At 43.8% G+C, this 16,954-nt stretch overlaps 2 long non-coding RNA genes across 3 annotated transcripts; both read right to left on the minus strand.

The window, feature by feature from the left end:
* Positions 1-7,668: 7,668 nt before the first annotated feature.
* On the minus strand, positions 7,669-11,089 carry LOC139833432 (uncharacterized). Of its 2 annotated transcripts, none has more exons than XR_011749187.1 (3): positions 10,464-11,089; positions 9,247-9,331; positions 7,669-8,003 (listed from the first exon to the last, which is right to left on the minus strand). It is a non-coding gene; the product is annotated as an uncharacterized lncRNA (long non-coding RNA). The 2 variants fall into 2 exon arrangements; XR_011749186.1 differs by having other exon boundaries at positions 7,669-7,904; positions 10,464-11,082.
* A 1,092-nt stretch (positions 11,090-12,181) lies between these two features.
* On the minus strand, positions 12,182-15,585 carry LOC139833393 (uncharacterized). Its single transcript, XR_011749062.1, has 3 exons — positions 14,971-15,585; positions 13,754-13,838; positions 12,182-12,411 (listed from the first exon to the last, which is right to left on the minus strand). It is a non-coding gene; the product is annotated as an uncharacterized lncRNA (long non-coding RNA).
* Between the last annotated feature and the right edge of the window lie 1,369 nt (positions 15,586-16,954).

Below are 16,954 nucleotides of genomic sequence, written 5' to 3' on the forward strand. Positions count from 1 at the left end.
TTCGAGCGGAGGAAGAAGGAAACTGAGACCAGGGTTCGTCCTGGGGCTTTTATAGGGCTATGTGGCCTGCCTCGTCACGGGTTGGAGCAAGGGGAGGTCGCCAGCGCGAGGGAGAAGACGAGCACGGCGTCGCGGTGGCCTCCAGCGCACGGAGGGGATGAGGACGAGCTCGTCCTCTATTTTTTCTAGACGAAGGGGTACGGCTTGTGTTGGGTTGTGATTTGAGCTGAGCCTGGCTGCTTGATGGGCTGTGAAGGTTGGGCTTCTGGTGGGCTGCGGCGGCAGGTAAGTTCTGGTAAGCCTCCTCTTCTTTTCCTCCTTTCTATTTTTATTTTCTGTTTTCAATTTGCCCATTTAAATTCATATTTGAATCCTGTTATATTTGCAGGTGTTTTATATGTTAATTCCATTTTGATGTTGTGTAGTGAATATCACATCATTATTCTGTTTGAAACAAGTATTTCACATTGGATTATGTTACATAGTAATGGGTATTTGGATTTAAATGTTCCTATGGACATGAGTTTGAATATCATCTTGAACATATTCAAGTCATTTTCCAATGATATTTTTCTCACTTGGTGATATGTAGGTTTTATTTGGTATTACTTTGCAAGAAACAATTTCATGGTAATATTTATTACTGAATTGCAAATAAGAAGGTGGCTTTAATGGCATGATTCCATGTACTAAAATGTGTCTAATGACTTGAGCTCTTATTTAGAGAATTTGGTTTCTTGCATATGATTTTATGTGAGCATCAATGTATTAGATTTTATAATTTCTATTACAACCCCCTTTTAAGGTTAAACTATTATTATAATTTAATAACACCTTGAAATACCTAGAGTAGATATTACTCTTATCATGGTTTGGTATTGGTTCTAAGGATAAGTGGTTGATTGATGTCTACGCCCCCTCCTTTTCTTGTAGACAGTGTTGGGCCTCCAAGAGCAGAGGTTTGTAGAATAGCAGCAAGTTTCCCTTAAGTGGATCACCCAAGGTTTATCGAACTCAGGGAGGAAGAGGTCAAAGATATCCCTCTCAAGCAACCCTGCAACCACAATACAAGAAGTCTCTTGTGTCCCCAACACACCCAATACACTTGTCAGATGTATAGGTGCACTAGTTCGGCGAAGAGATAGTGAAATACAGGTGGTATGAATGAATATGAGCAGTAGCAACGGCGCCAGAAAAGTGCTTGTTGGCGTGCAGTAAGTAAACATGCAGCAGAACAGTAAATAAGCGGAGATTGCAGTATTTGGGAACAAGGCCTAGGGATTATACTTTCACTAGTGGACACTCTCAACATTGATCACATAACATAATAGATAAATGCTATACTCTACACTCTCTTGTTGGATGATGAACACCGCTATTTGTGTAGGGCTACAAGAGCACCTCAATGCTGGAGTTAACAAGCTCCACAACATTCGATATTCATATTTAATTAACCTTAGAGTGCATGATAGATCATTGTAATTATACCAAGTACTAACATAGCATGCACACTGTCACCATCATACTATGAGAGGAGGAATAGATCACATTAATACCATCATAGTAATAGTTAACTTCATAATCTACAAGAGATCATAATCATAAACTACGCCAAGTACTACATGATGCACACACTGTCACCATTACATCATGAAGGAGGAATAGAGTAATTTAATAACATCACTAGAGTAGCACATAGATGAATAGTGATACAAAACATATTGCAATCATAAAGGGATATAAATAAGCACTTCACTATGCTATACATAACAGTGAATAAGTATTCTGTGAAATATAGCCTAAGAGACCCACACGGTGCATACACTGTCACCTTTACACACGTGGGACAAGGAATCTCCGGAGATCACATAAGTAAAATCCACTTGACTAGCATAACGACATCTAGATTACAATCATCATCATATGAATCTCAATCATGTAAGGCAGCTCATGAGATTATTGTATTGAAGTACATAGGAGAGAGATTAACCACATAGCTACCAGTACAGCCCTTAGCCTCGATGGAGAACTACTCCCTCCTCATGGGAGACAGCAGCGTTGATGGAGATGGCGGTGGTGTCGATGGAGAAGCCTTCCGGGGGCACTTCCCCGTCCCGGCAGCGTGCCGGAACAGAGACTCCTGTCCCCCAGATCTTGGCTTCGCGATGGCGGTGGCTGCGGAAGGTTCTGCTGCGGGTTTCGTCGATCGTTGTAGGGTTTTCACGACGGAGGCCTTAAGTAGGCGGAAGGGCGGCGTCAGAGGGGCCCTGGTGGGGCCACACCATAGGGTGGCGCGCCCACCCCCTGGCCGCGCCGCCTTGTGGGGTGGGGCCCCCCTGGCCCCCCTCTGGCCCTCCTTCGGTGCTCTGGAAGCTTCCGGGAAAAATAGGGTTCTGGGCGTTGATTTCGTCCAATTCCGAGAATATTTCCTTACTAGGATTTCTGAAACCAAAAACAGCAAAAAACAGGAACTGGCACTTCGGCATCTCGTCAATAGGTTAGTTCCAGAAAACGCATAAAATCATCATAAAGTATGTATAAAACATGTAGGTATTGTCATAAAACAAGCATGGAACATAAGAAATTATCGATACGTCGGAGACGTATCAGCATCCCCAAGCTTAGTTCCTACTCGTCCCGAGTAGGTAAACGATAACAAAGATAATTTCTGAAGTGACATGCTACCAACATGATCTTAATCATACTATTGCAAGGTATATGAGATGAATGCAGCGATTCAAAGCAATGGTAAAGACAATGATTAAACAACTGAATCATATAGCAAAGACTTTTCATGAATAGTACTTTCAAGACAAGCATCAATAAGTCTTGCATAAGAGTTAACTCATAAGACAATAGATTCAAAGTAAAAGCATTGAAGCAACACAAAGGAAGATATAAGTTTCAGTAGTTGCTTTCAACTTGTAACATGTATATCTCATGGATAGTTGTCAATACAAAGTAATATAACAAGTGCAATAAGCAAGCATGTAAGAATCAATGCACAGTTGACACAAGTGTTTGCTTCTAAGATGGAAGGAAATAGGTAAACTGACTCAACATAAAAGTAGAAGAAAGGCCCTTCGCAGAGGGAAGCATGGATTGCTATATTTGTGCTAGAGCTTTTATTTTGAAAACAAGAAACAATTTTGTCAACGGTAGTAATAAAGCATATGAGTTATGTAAATTATATCCTACAAGTTGCAAGCCTTATGCATAGTATACCAATAGTGCCCGCACCTTGTCCTAATTAGCTTGGATTTACATGGATTATCATAGCATAGCATATGTTTTAACCAAGTGTCACAAAGGGGTACCTCTATGCCGCCTGTACAAAGGTCTAAGGAGAAAGCTCGCATTGGATTTCTCGCTTTTGATTATTCTCAACTTAGACATCCATACCGGGACAACATAGACAACAGATAATGGACTCCTCTTTAATGCATAAGCATTCAACAACAGATAATATTCTCATAAGAGATTGAGGTTTTTTGTCCAAACTGAAACTTCCACCATGGATCATGGCTTTAGTTAGCGACCCAATGTTCTTCTCTAACAATATGTATACTCAAACTATTTGATCATGATAAATCACCCTTACTTCAGACGAGACGAACATGCATAGCAACTCACATGATATTCAACAAAGAAATAGTTGATGGCGTCCCCAGGAACATGGTTATCGCTCAACAAGCAACTTATAAGAGATAAAATGCAAAAGTACATATTCAATACCACAATAGTTTTTAAGCTATTTGTCCCATGAGCTATATATTGAAAAGATAAAGAATAGAAATTTTAAAGGTAGCACTCAAGCAATTTACTTTGGAATGGCGGAGAAAGACCATGAAGTAGGTAGGTATAGTGGACACAAATGGCATAGTTTTTGGCTCAAGGATTTGGATGCGCGAGAAGTATTCCCTCTCAGTACAAGGCTTAGGCTAGCAAGGTTATTTTGAAGCAAACTCAAGTATGAACTAGTGCAGCAAGACTTACATAAGAACATATTGCAAGCATTATAAAACTCTACACTGTCTTCCTTGTTGTTCAAACCTTTACTAGAAAATATCTAGACCTTAGAGAGACCAATCATGCAAACCAAATTTTAGCAAGCTCTATGTATTTATTCACTAATACGTGCAAAGTATATGATGCAAGAGCTTAAACATGAGCACAACAATTGCCAAGTATCACATTATTCAAGATATTATACCAATTACCACATATAGCATTTTCTGTTTCCAACCATATAACAATTTAACGAAGCAGTTCAACCTTCGCCATGAATATTAGGAGTAAAGCTAAGGACATATTTGTCCATATGCAACAGCGGAGCGTGTCTCTCTCCCACACAATGAATGCTAGGATCCAACTTTATTCAAACAAAACAAAAATAAAAACAAACAGACGCTCCAAGTAAAGTACATAAGATGTGACCGAATAAAAATATAGTTTCAAGAGAAGAAACCTGATAAGTTGTCGATGAAGAAGGGGATGCCTTGGGCATCCCCAAGCTTATATGCTTGAGTCTTCTTGAAATATGCAGGGATGAACCACCGGGGCATCCCCAAGCTTGGAGCTTTCACTCTCCTTGATCATATTATATCATCCTCCTCTCCTGACCCTTGAAAACTTCCTCCACACCAAACTCAAAACAAACTCATTAGAGGGTTAGTGCATAATTAAAAATTCACATGTTCAGAGGTGACACAATCATTCTTAACACTTCTGGACATTGCACAAAGCTACTGGAGGTTAATGGAACAAAGAAATCCATCCAACACAGCAAAAGAGGCAATGTGAAATAAAAGGCAGAATCTGTCAAAACAGAACAGTCCGTAAAGACGAATTTTTTAGAGGCACCAGACTTGCTCAGATGAAAATTCTCAAATTGAATGAAAGTTGCGTACATATCTGAGGATCACGCACGTAAATTGGCATAATTTTCTGAGTTACCTACAGAGAATTCAACCCAAATTCGTGACAGCAAGAAATCTGTTACTGCGCAGCAATCCAAATCTAGTATCAACTCTACTATCAAAGACTTTACTTGGCACAACAATGAAATAAAACTAAGATAAGGAGAGGTTGCTACAGTAGTAACAACTTCCAAGACTCAAATATAAAACAAAGTACTGTAGTAAAATAAACACATGGGTTATCTCCCAAGAAGTGCTTTCTTTATAGCCATTAAGATGGGCTCAGCAGTTTTAACGATGCACTCGCAAGAAATAGTATTTGAAGCAAAAGAGAGCATCAAGAGGCAAATTCAAAACACATTTAAGTCTAACCCACTTCCTATGCAAAGGAATCTTGTACACAAATAAATTCATGAAGATCAAAGTGACAAGCATAGGAAGATAAAACAGGAGTAACTTCAAGATTTTCAGCATATAGAGAGGTGTTTTAGTAACATGAAAATTTCTACAACCATATTTTCCTCTCTCATAATAACATTCAGTAGTGTCATGAGCAAACTCAACAATATAACTATCACTTAAAGCATTCTTATCATGAGTCTCATGCATAAAAGTATCATTACTCTCCACATAAGCATAATCAGTTTTATTAGTAATAGTGGGAGCAAATTCAACAAAGTAGCTATCAAATATAGGAGGCATATTGTAATCATATTCAAATTTATCCTCCATAGTAGGTGGAACCAAAAGACTACTATCATAAATAGGAGGCAAAGTATCATCAAAGTAAATTTTCTCCTCAATGCTTGGGGGACTAAAAAGATCATGCTCATCAAAACCAGCTTCCCCAAGCTTAGAATTTTCCATATCATTAGCAACAATGGTGTTCAAAGCGTTCATACTAATATGTTCCATGGGTTTTTTAATTTCCGCATCAAACCATCCATGTCTTAAATCAGGAAATAGAGTAAGAAGCTCATTGTTGTCCATTATGCCTAACTAGTGTAAACAAGAAACAAAAAGATGCAATTGCAGGATCTAAAGGAAATAGCTTCGAGCACTCACAACGGTACCAGAAAAGTGTTTGGTTACCTGGGACCAGCATGTGAGTACCTTTTACCTTTCCTCCCCGGCAACGGCGCCAGAAAAGTAGCTTGATGTCTACGCCCCCTCCTTTTCCTGTAGACAGTGTTGGGCCTCCAAGAGCAGAGGTTTGTAGAACAGCAGCAAGTTTCCCTTAAGTGGATTACCCAAGGTTTATCGAACTCAGGGAGGAAGAGGTCAAAGATATCCCTCTCAAGCAACCCTACAACTACAATACAAGAAGTCTCTTGTGTCCCCAACACACCCAATACACTTGTCAGATGTATAGGTGCACTAGTTCGGCGAAGAGATAGTGAAATACAGGTGGTATGAATGAATATGAGCAGTAGCAACGGCGCCAGAAAAGTGCTTGTTGGCGTGCAGTAAGTAAACATGCAGCAGAACAGTAAATAAGCGGAGATTGCAGTATTTGGGAACAAGGCCTAGGGATTATACTTTCACTAGTGGACACTCTCAACATTGATCACATAACATAATAGATAAATGCTATACTCTACACTCTCTTGTTGGATGATGAACACCGCTATTTGTGTAGGGCTACAAGAGCACCTCAATGCCGGAGTTAACAAGCTCCACAAGATTCAATATTCATATTTAATTAACCTTAGAGTGCATGATAGATCATTGTAATTATACCAAGTACTAACATAGCATGCACACTGTCACCATCATACTATGAGAGGAGGAATAGATCACATTAATACCATCATAGTAATAGTTAACTTCATAATCTACAAGAGATCATAATCATAAACTACGCCAAGTACTACATGATGCACACACTGTCACCATTACATCATGAAGGAGGAATAGAGTACTTTAATAACATCACTAGAGTAGCACATAGATGAATAGTGATACAAAACATATTGCAATCATAAAGGGATATAAATAAGCACTTCACTATGCTATCCATAACAGTGAATAAGTATTCTGTGAAATATAGCCTAAGAGACCCACACGGTGCACACACTGTCACCTTTACACACGTGGGACAAGGAGTCTCCGGAGATCACATAAGTAAAATCCACTTGACTAGCATAACGACATCTAGATTACAATCATCATCATATGAATCTCAATCATGTAAGGCAGCTCATGAGATTATTGTATTGAAGTACATAGGAGAGAGATTAACCACATAGCTACCGGTACAACCCTTAGCCTCGATGGAGAACTACTCCCTCCTCATGGGAGACAGCAGCGTTGATGGAGATGGCGATGGTGTCGATGGAGAAGCCTTCCGGGGGCACTTCCCCGTCCCGGCAGCGTGCCGGAACAGAGACTCCTGTCCCCCAGATCTTGGCTTCGCGATGGCGGCGGCTCTGGAAGGTTTCTGCGGGTTTCGTCGATCGTTGTAGGGTTTTCACGACGGAGGCCTTAAGTAGGCGGAAGGGCGGCGTCAGAGGGCCCCTGGTGGGGCCACACCATAGGGTGGCGCGCCCACCCCCCTGGCCGCACCGCCTTGTGGGGTGGGGCCCCCCTGGTGTGACGCCCCAAAACCGGTACCATGAGGATCCCAGCGAATCCGCCGAAATCCGCACGATATCGATTCTAGGAGACGCACCACCAAGCGCCTCGTACACGCCTAAGCATGCACGCGATGCAGGTGGAATCAATCACGAGCGATAACATTACAACAGGATTACAATAGAGCCCACAAGAAACATATATATTACAACAACGACTCCAACGAGTCAAGATACAAATATACAATACAAAGATCCAAATCATACAAAAGATCAAATATGTCCGAGTACGGACAAGATACAAATTTGGACTAAGAGTCCTGAAGATAACCAGTGTCGTCCATAACCCTGCCCAGGCCAAGCCGGAAGGGTAACCTTGCTAACGTCGCCTTCATCATACCGGTCTTCATACCTGCCCGGTTATATCCCGTAGAAGCAGCAATAAATACGGGTTCGTACTTAACAAGACTTCAAGACGTATAAGCAATCGTCAACCAGTCGTCCTTTGTACCTGAGGCACGCAGGGGACTTAGAGGACGCAAGAGGAACATCATAGGCAAAATGGTGGGGTTAAGCGGTAGCGCGCAAGCACTAAAAACCTATAGAGACACTCTACAACATTCGTCTAATCAGATAAGATGAGAGAGCGCACAAGCTAGCAGTTTTATACTCTGCAAACATAACACAGCTGATGCGTTCCCCCCTCGCAAGGAGGTACTTACAAGGGCACTCACACGGTTGTTAAGTTTTAACCATTTATTATTATAATTGTGCTAACTTACTACACAAGTTATTATGATTGAAACAACAGGTGTAAGTTGTCTATGGTCGAGTCATACAGCTCCAAGTCGTCCATAACCGCGGACGCGGCTTATCGATAAGATTTTACCCTGCAGGGGTGCCCAAATGTGCCCACACGCACGATCAACCCACTTGCGACAAGTGGATATAATGACTCGCACTCTCCTTCACGACAACAATGTCTAGGAAGCCACCTAACCAAGTTGAACCCGAATCGAAGTCCGGCCGTATCTCCGAAACGGACCTAGCTATTGCGTGCACGGCTTCCGAGGGTCAGAACACACACAGGAGCGAATGGCCCGCTTCAGCATGCAATAAACGCTCAGGCCGCAAACCTATACGTGCATACCAGAAACAAGGGATACAAGGCACCCAGGGGCTTCCCAAAATAAATAAGTAACAAGCTGGCATGCACGCAAACAACAAATGGTAAAACATTACGAAACTAGTTGTGGCCACTGGACAAAGCTGTAGATTCCGGCAGTGGTCGAGGGGAGACCCAGAAACATACCCACGTGTGGTTAGAGCGCTCAGTCTCGGAACAGATAACAAGAACTCGGGGTCCTAAGATATTTATGGAACACAAGTGAGCCGTCATAAAACGATCAGCTGACCCACCGATGTCTCCGCTTAACAACTATTAACAAGTAACCATGATACCCTCAACAGATATATCCATAAACCATATGTCATGATTCCCAACTGATAACCCGATAAGATAGCGGTAACAGTAACGAGATATAAACAGCACTAGCATGCACTACGACTCGCAAGGCAGACCCGATAACCAAACAATAGTTGTAGGTGGTTGGTGGAGGCAATATAGGCTGCATGAGGTAACAAGTGGAAGGGACACGTGACAAGAACGCAACTTAAAGCTAGCATGAGGGAGATGGCAAAATAAAATATGTAAGCGACTTCTGCAGGGGCAGGAGTATAAGGGAAATGCTTGCCTGTTAAAGCTTGCCGAGGGACATCCGGAGAACTTGTCGTATCTCACCGCACCACTTCGTGATCCTATCCGGGAAGAAGCAAATGCTGGAACAAACAACGTATGCAAGTCTTACTACTACGGATGAAGAACCAGCATGATGAAGATGATATGCATGACATGGAATAGATGTGCAATGCAATTATCATGATTAAGCGGGGTCGGAACCCCGGTCAAACAATTAAGGTTGGAGTTGCATTTCTACCGACAAAGTTAAAGGTTGGATAGCATGGCATATCATGGCAGAGGTGTGCTACTTCATTATTAGACGGAGCGGGGAATTCTTATCCGGTAATTCCAAAATACTCCGTGTTTATTTATTAGATGCGATGCAAACTATAACAGAACGGTGTGATGTGAGATGCAAACAAATGTATAGATGGCATACTAAGATTCTTCACATTTTCCTAATTTTATAACATAGATTATTTGCTCAAAACAGATTGGATAGAAAAATTGTCTTCAGATAGCTGAACATCTTTCTCCGGATTTGAACGGGATACATGCAGTAGAACAGAGCCACTGCACTGTTTAGTTGGTCTGTGTCAAAGTGCAGGTCAATGGTTTGGATGTATAGGTGAGAACTGTTGTGATGCGCAGCGCAGTGTGTGCATTTGACATGGTAAAGATGAGCTACCAGCTAGCAACCTAGCAGGCAAGCTGCTGGATCTGTTGTTGCCGTGCATGGCTCGCTAAACAAGCAGGTTAGCAGGTGGATGGATGGATGTGCATACGGATGAAGCTAACTAGCTAAGCAGCCGAGCAACTCGCTGGAAATTAGACTATGCACTTGTGGATCGATGGGAGCATGTACTGCATGGAAACAAGAATAGCACTGGACGGTGGCTTAACACTGACGAAACTGACGAAACCAACAGCGATGGTGCTCGGTGTTCAGGCTGTGCGTAGGTGTGCGTGAGAAATCTGATGTGCTCGCATAACCGTGTAGATCGGAGGCTTGTGCGTGGGGTTCTGCAGTGGATCAAACAAGACAGCCGTGCTTGCGTGAAGGTGCGATGTGGATGTGCAGCAACATAACCAGCAACGAACAAGCAGCAAAAAGTGGACATGCTCGTCCTTGGCCGTCGGCCATGGCGTGCGTGCGCGCAGAAGCTGACGAAGGGGACGCTACAGCGCCGGGTACATACGGGGAAACGAGGGGGAAAAGGCTGAGCTCACCGCGAGGCTGTTGGCGAAGACGAAGTCGACCTTGAAGAAGCTCCTGGCGCGAGGACCTTGGCAAAGAGCCGAAGACTAAGATGACCAGGGGATAAACGAACTCGCACAGCCGGCGTCCATGGCGGAGGTGACCTCGGATAGAAAACGGCGTCAGAAATAGGCGTCGTCGACCAGCGAGCAAACAGGATGGGGAAGAGGGGGAAAAGGGGTGCCGTCTCACCAGGAAGCGGATGAACACCTCGGGTGGGGTGGACGAGGTCGGAGGAGGCCGGAAACTTCGCCAATGCGTGGCGGCTGGAGCGGAGAACGACGATGTGGGTGTCGATTCCATGACCGATTGGATGCGCGCGTGTGTGTTGAGGAGCTTCAGCGTCTCACGGCGAAGCTATAGGTGGTATCGGCTTGGCGAGTGGTGGCCGGAACCGACGGCGCGACGGCGACTGGACGCAGGTGCTTGACTGAATTTTGCTTTGCTCTGCTCTCTTTCATGGGAAGAAGGGACGGCGGCGGCTTAAGGGGAAAGTGAAAAGCAACTAGGGTTTGGAGGAGCCTCGGTGGAATTAAGAGGAGAGGAAAGGGAGCAGGTGGAGAGGGGGGCCTCGCCCACGAAAGTGAGGTGCTCACGCAGCCTTCGTGCTCCATGTGAGGAAGACAAACATGAGTCCCTCCTGTAGGCTGTAGTGCTTTGACAGACCAGAATAGACATGCACTAGAATGGATGGCCTACGGCCCTTTTTCTTCATTTACTGGATTTGCAATAATGCAAGGAAGAACAAAAGGAGGTAGATAGAAAAAGGTAGAGGGAAAACAAGGGAATGTTGCAGACCATTTCCAAAACCACATTTTTATTTAAAACTAGTTTATCCAAAATATTTTAAATATTTTCGTTTCAAGTTTGTTAAATAAGAATAGAGCGAGGGAGAGTTTTATAAACCATACAAGAGAAAAATAAAACACGGTTTATTAAATATAATTTCTATTTTACCAAACTATGTAAAAGATATGATGCATGATGTCATGATGCTGCACAAAAACAAAAAAGAACAAACAAATCTATTAGGGTACTACCCGGGGCCGTTACAATCGATACCACTAACAAGGAATCTCGCCCCGAGATTCCACGCCCAGGTACGGGGGGAAGAGAGGTGAATTATCGGATCTTCTGGCGACGTGTCGATCTCCTCGACACCACTAACAAGAGTTCTTGCTCCATGTAGAACGGTCGACACCACCAACAAGAAATCGTTGTTCCGATGTCGATGATGCGCTTCTGTTGAGATCCTCCGAAGATCGAACCTAATAGGTTAAAGGGAGAGATCGTCCAACCCGCGTAGAGAACTAAGATTCAGAAAACTCAGATAAGGGAGAAGACTCAAAATCGCTAAGGTAAGAGGAGAAAGAATTGAGGTAAGGAGAAAAATTCAGAGCTAATCAGAACTATCCAACGAATTTTCAGAAAATAGTTTTGACTCTCTAAACTGAACGACCGTTGGCAAGGTTATCCTACAGGCTGGACTAGTGGGGTACCGTCAACCTGATGCTCTGATACCAACTTGTGACGCCCCAAAACCGGTACCATGAGGATCCCAGCGAATCCGCCGAAATCCGCACGATATCGATTCTAGGAGACACACCACCAAGCGCCTCGTACACGCCCAAGCATGCACGTGATGCGGGTGGAATCAATCACGAGCGATAACATTACAACAGGATTACAATAGAGCCCACAAGAAACATATATATTACAACAACGACTCCAACGATTCAAGATACAAATATACAATACAAAGATCCAAATCATACAAAAGATCAAATATGTCCGAGTACGGACAAGATACAAATTTGGACTAAGAGTCCTGAAGATAACCAGTGGCGTCCATAACCCTGCTCAGGCCAAGCCGGAAGGGTAACCTTGCTAACGTCGCCTTCATCGTACCGGTCTTCATACCTGCCCGGTTATATCCCGTAGAAGTAGCAATAAGTACGGGTTCGTACTTAACAAGACTTCAAGACGTATAAGCAATCGTCAACCAGTCGTCCTTTGTACTTGAGGCACGCAGGGGACTTAGAGGACGCAAGAGGAACGTCATAGGCAAAATGGTGGGGTTAAGCGGCAGCGCGCAAGCACTAAAAACCTATAGAGACACTCTACAACAGTCGTCTAATCAGATAAGATGAGAGAGCGCACAAGCTAGCAGTTCTATACTCTGCAAACATAACACAGCTGATGCGTTCCCCCCTCGCAAGGAGGTACTTACAAGGGCACTCACACGGTTGTCAAGTTTTAACCATTTATTATTATAATTGTGCTAACTTACTACACAAGTTATTATGATTGAAACAACAGGTGTAAGTTGTCTATGGTCGAGTCATACAGCTCCAAGTCGTCCATAACCGCGGACGCGGCTTATCGATAAGATTTTACCCTGCAGGGGTGCCCAAATGTGCCCACACGCACGATCAACCCACTTGCGACAGGTGGATATAACGACTCGCACTCTCCTTCACGACAACAATGTCCAGGAAGCCACCTAACCAAGTTGAACCCGAATCGAAGTCCGACCGTATCTCCGAAACGGACCTAGCTATTGCGTGCACGGCTTCCGAGGGTCAGAACACACACAGGGGCGGATGACCCGCTTCAGCATGCGATAAACGCTCAGGCCGCAAACCTATACGTGCATAGCAGAAACAAGGGATACAAGGCACCCAGGGGCTTCCCAAAATAAATAAGTAACAAGCTGGCATGCACGCAAACAACAAATGGTAAAACATTACGAAACTAGTTGTGGCCACTGGACAAAGCTGTAGATTCCGGCAGTGGTCGAGGGGAGACCCAGAAACATACCCACGTGTGGTTAGAGCGCTCAGTCTCGGAACAGATAACAAGAACTCGGGGTCCTAAGATATTTATGGAACACAAGTGAGCCGTCATAAAACGATCAGCTGACCCACCGATGTCTCCGCTTAACAACTATTAACAAGTAACCATGATACCCTCAACAGATATATCCATAAACCATATGTCATGATTCCCAACTGATAACCCGATAAGATAGCGGTAACGGTAACGAGATATAAACAGCACTAGCATGCACTACGACTCGCAAGGCAGACCCGATAACCAAACAATAGCTGTAGGTGGTTGGTGGAGGCAATATAGGCTGCTTGAGGTAACAAGTGGAAGGGACACGTGACAAGAACGCAACTTAAAGCTAGCATGAGGGAGATGGCAAAATAAAATAGGTAAGCGACTTTTGCAGGGGCAGGAGTATAAGGGAAATGCTTGCCTGTTAAAGCTTGCCGAGGGACATCCGGAGAACTTGTCGTATCTCACCGCACCACTTCGTGATCCTATCCGGGAAGAAGCAAATGCTGGAACAAACAACGTATGCAAGTCTTACTACTACGGATGAAGAACCAGCATGATGAAGATGATATGCATGACATGGAATAGATGTGCAATGCAATTATCATGATTAAGCGGGGTCGGAACCCCGGTCAAACAATTAAGGTTGGAGTTGCATTTCTACCGACAAAGTTAAAGGTTGAATAGCATGGCACAACATGGCAGAGGTGTGCTATTTCAGTATTAAACGGAGCGGGGAATTCTTATCCGGTAATTCCAAAATACTCCGCGTTTATTTATTAGGTGCGATGCAAACTATAACAGAACGGCGTGATGTGAGATGCAAACAAATGTATAGATGGCATACTAAGATTCTTCACATTTTCCTAATTTTATAACATAGATTATTTGTTCAAAACAGATTGGATAGAAAAATTGTCTTCAGATAGCTGAACATCTTTCTCCGGATTTGAACGGGATACATGCAGTAGAACAGAGCCACTGCACTGTTTAGTTGGTCTGTGTCAAAGTGCAGGTCAATGGTTTGGATGTATAGGTGAGAACTGTTGTGATGCGCAGCGCAGTGTGTGCATTTGACATGGTAAAGATGAGCTACCAGCTAGCAACCTAGCAGGCAAGCTGCTGGATCTGTTGTTGCCGTGCATGGCTCGCTAAACAAGCAGGTTAGCAGGTGGATGGATGGATGTGCATACGGATGAAGCTAACTAGCTAAGCAGCCGAGCAACTCGCTGGAAATTAGACTATGCACTTGTGGATCGATGGGAGCATGTACTGCATGGAAACAAGAATAGCACTGGACGGTGGCTTAACACTGACGAAACTGACGAAACCAACAGCGATGGTGCTCGGTGTTCAGGCTGTGCGTAGGTGTGCGTGAGAAATCTGATGTGCTCGCATAACCGTGTAGATCGGAGGCTTGTGCGTGGGGTTCTGCAGTGGATCAAACAAGACAGCCGTGCTTGCGTGAAGGTGCGATGTGGATGTGCAGCAACATAACCAGCAACGAACAAGCAGCAAAAAGTGGACATGCTCGTCCTTGGCCGTCGGCCATGGCGTGCGTGCGCGCAGAAGCTGACGAAGGGGACGCTACAGCGCCGGGTACATACGGGGAAACGAGGGGGAAAAGGCTGAGCTCACCGCGAGGCTGTTGGCGAAGACGAAGTCGACCTTGAAGAAGCTCCTGGCGCGAGGACCTTGGCAAAGAGCCGAAGACTAAGATGACCAGGGGATAAACGAACTCGCACAGCCGGCGTCCATGGCGGAGGTGACCTCGGATAGAAAACGGCGTCAGAAATAGGCGTCGTCGACCAGCGAGCAAACAGGACGGGGAAGAGGGGGAAAAGGGGTGCCGTCTCACCAGGAAGCGGATGAACACCTCGGGTGGGGTGGACGAGGTCGGAGGAGGCCGGAAACTTCGCCAATGCGTGGCGGCTGGAGCGGAGAACGACGATGTGGGTGTCGATTCCATGACCGATTGGATGCGCGCGTGTGTGTTGAGGAGCTTCAGCGTCTCACGGCGAAGCTATAGGTGGTATCGGCTTGGCGAGTGGTGGCCGGAACCGACGGCGCGACGGCGACTGGACGCAGGTGCTTGACTGAATTTTGCTTTGCTCTGCTCTCTTTCATGGGAAGAAGGGACGGCGGCGGCTTAAGGGGAAAGTGAAAAGCAACTAGGGTTTGGAGGAGCCTCGGTGGAATTAAGAGGAGAGGAAAGGGAGCAGGTGGAGAGGGGGGCCTCGCCCACGAAAGTGAGGTGCTCACGCAGCCTTCGTGCTCCATGTGAGGAAGACAAACATGAGTCCCTCCTGTAGGCTGTAGTGCTTTGACAGACCAGAATAGACATGCACTAGAATGGATGGCCTACGGCCCTTTTTCTTCATTTACTGGATTTGCAATAATGCAAGGAAGAACAAAAGGAGGTAGATAGAAAAAGGTAGAGGGAAAACAAGGGAATGTTGCAGACCATTTCCAAAACCACATTTTTATTTAAAACTAGTTTATCCAAAATATTTTAAATATTTTCGTTTCAAGTTTGTTAAATAAGAATAGAGCGAGGGAGAGTTTTATAAACCATACAAGAGAAAAATAAAACACGGTTTATTAAATATAATTTTTATTTTACCAAACTATGTAAAAGATATGATGCATGATGTCATGATGCTGCACAAAAACAAAAAAGAACAAACAAATCTATTAGGGTACTACCCGGGGCCGTTACACCTGGCCCCCTCTGGCCCTCCTTCGGTGCTTTGGAAGCTTCCGGGAAAAATAGGGTTCTGGGCGTTGATTTCGTCCAATTCCGAGAATATTTCCTTACTAGGATTTCTGAAACCAAAAACAGCAAAAAACAAGAACTGGCACTTCGGCATCTCGTCAATAGGCTAGTTCCGGAAAACGCATAAAATCATCATAAAGTATGTTTAAAACATGTAGGTATTGTCATAAAACAAGCATGGAACATAAGAAATTATCGATACGTCGGAGACGTATCATTGATCACCACCATGGTTTTAATCATATGGTTTAGCACTAGGTTTTTCTTATGTTCAAGAATTGAAGCATAATATTTACTTGATGTGCAAATCTAGGGTTCAAATGCTATTTACCTAATGACACATGGTTTGGAATCTCAATTAGAGCCTGGTTTATATTATGATCACCATATTGGTACATAAACTAGGTTTGAGGTTTAATTCTAGGTTGTGATATGAGATGACACCATATTGTATTTGCTAGGTTTTAATCTCCCATAACCAAGATAAGATGGTTACTTGCTTAATTGTTTATGTGCTCCTTTAGTAAATGAGGACTTGGAAATTGGTTTTATCTTCTACCAATAAATTTCTAATATTAGCCTTAATCTATCATTAAGGTAATTAAAGTGGTTATGGTTCTCTTTATAGTTAACTTTGGTCATGATGATGAATGGTTTCTCACCATACAAATTATAGACTTAAACTCTAAGTCTTTCTTATGTGTTTATGTCTTCTACTTCAAGTTCTTAGGGTTTATGATCACTACCCTAATTTATAATGATCAATGTTTGGCTTCCTAAGTTATTACTAGAAATATTTAGATATGGTTGTACCAATTACCCCTCTCACTCCACAAGGACTTGGAT

Source organism: Lolium perenne, chromosome 7 (genome assembly GCF_019359855.2).
Source record: "Lolium perenne isolate Kyuss_39 chromosome 7, Kyuss_2.0, whole genome shotgun sequence".
Classification (NCBI taxonomy): Eukaryota; Viridiplantae; Streptophyta; class Magnoliopsida; order Poales; family Poaceae; genus Lolium; species Lolium perenne.